The sequence below is a fragment of the Aplysia californica genome, unplaced genomic scaffold (assembly GCF_000002075.1).
Source record: "Aplysia californica isolate F4 #8 unplaced genomic scaffold, AplCal3.0 scaffold01143, whole genome shotgun sequence".
NCBI classification, from domain to species: domain Eukaryota; kingdom Metazoa; phylum Mollusca; class Gastropoda; order Aplysiida; family Aplysiidae; genus Aplysia; species Aplysia californica.
In genome coordinates this window covers 155,312-157,475 of record NW_004798413.1, presented here as the reverse complement: position 1 = coordinate 157,475, position 2,164 = coordinate 155,312, and positions in this window count along the sequence as shown.

Genomic DNA, 2,164 nt, shown 5'->3' with positions numbered 1-2,164 from the left:
AATAATGGCGGTGGTGGTGGCGGCAAAAAAAAGAAGAGAAATTAAAAATTCACCCAAAGTTACCGAGAGACAATTGTCTAGGTCCGTGTGATAATCCCAGCTCGCTCAAACACCTTTAGCTTGGGCTCCACTCCTCCCCGACGCTCGCCGTGTCAATAATCCAAAGGGGGAAAACAATCGATATGAGAAGAGTGAAAGTACCGAGCAGAGGCATCAGCGGACTGTTGCTACTGCTGCTCGTCCAAAGTACAAAAGAAAAACAAAATTAAGATTGTTTTTAAAAGAGGGAGAGAGAGTTGTCTTTTGGGGAGAAAGTCTGCTGTTCACACACCCGAGAGAGCTTTCAGTTCGTCGACGGGGTGCGTACGTGCGGGGCAGCGTTGTAATGACTGAGGTACAGAGGGGTGGAGGGTGGTAAGATGTGACAAGGAGTAACAGTAACAGTACTGTAGTGGCGTCAGCGAAAAAGACAAGCTGTTCTTTCGCACCCACCCCAATAAAAGATGGAATTTTTCTTTCGCGCTCACAACAGAGTTAACTTTCTTTTTCGTACTTACAGAAGATCAACCTTTCCTTCAAACTTTTCTTTCGCAGTCGTAGAAGAACGGACTTTTCTTTTGAACTCACAGAAGAACAAAACAAAACAAAAAACACTTTTCCTTCAAACTAACAGAAGATCGAACGTTTTTTGGTTATCTTTCTTAATCCATTTTTGCGGGGGTTTTTCCTTTTCTTTTTTTTATACAAACACTCACAGAAGAACGAATTCTCTTTCGCACTTTAACAGGATCGAATTTTTCTTCCACACCCACAGAAAAACGAACGCGTAGAATGACGGACAAGCGGCACTAAACCAAGTGACGACAGAAAATACACGTTGGGCCAGTATCAGTACGTCCAGTAGTGCCCAGCGGTCAGTATGGTAGCAGTCAGTGCTTGACCAACCCCTCCTGCCCGCCACCGCCGCCGCCTCCGCCCACCTGAGCGGTCAGTGGCGCTACCACCACCCTTTGTAATCCCCTACTCACTTATTTCCACGCCCTCTCCAAGAATGTCTCCGACCTTTTGCTCTTTCTGTCTCCCCCCATCCCTCTCCCTCCTCCTCCCCTCTCTCTCTCCATCCTCCTCCTGCTCTCTCTCTCTCTTTCTATATATCTCTCTCTCTCTCTCTCTCTCTCTCTCTATCTATCTATCTATCTATCTCTATCTCTTTAAACATTATGCATAATTACCCAAAAGAAAAACAAAAAAACATACATACATGTGTACAGAGTGTCTTTCTTTAGCGCACATGAAAAAATAGAAAAACAGGAAGACTAGTTCTATTCGCCGCTACAATGATTAAGTCTTGCTCTTTGTTGTAATACACATGTACATTATGTGGGTTTTTTTCTGTTGTTATTGCTACTGCTGTGTATATTTCTGGTTTTGTTTTGAATTGGTTTTGTTTTTGTGTTGTTATTATTTTCTTTTGTTGTTGCTTTACTTTGTTTTGCTTTGTTTTGACATACTACATGGTTTCATTTTGTAGGTTGTTACATTATATACACTCAAACAGACAGACACCAAACAAGATAAGCTAAAACCAGTCCACACAGGGAAGTACACAGAAAAGCAATGCTTTTTTCAACAAACAAAAAAAAGCTTGCGAGCTGTGATTAGTCTGAGTATATCAAGAAGTCCATTCATCATCACACAGGCTATCTAGAGAGAAACCAGAGGAAAAAATCTTCACATTATAATCTCATCTACGTCAAGGGATGCCTTTTCTTCCCGCGCCATTTCACCGGGCTCCTGATTGGGAACAACGCCATGGGAATTGATCTCACAGAGCCAAAGACACTTTCCCAGATTATTATAAAGCTTTTAGATATATTTTTTTCACATGGCAGGTCAAATTAGATTATTTGTGGTGCCCCCCCCCCCCCCCCCAAAAAAAAAACCTACGAAAAAAGACAAAACAAACCAAATCTAAAAATAAAACAAACAATAAAAGAAAAGAAAAAGAAAACTAACCCAAGTCGTAAAATAAGATGTTCATGTTTACGAGTATCGTTGCACCTTCGAATACATTTCGCTACGCCAAGATATCTGATTGAATTAATAATTAATTACATTCTGACAGAGGCAGGTGGGTGGGAGTGAAAAAGAGAGAGAGAGGGGG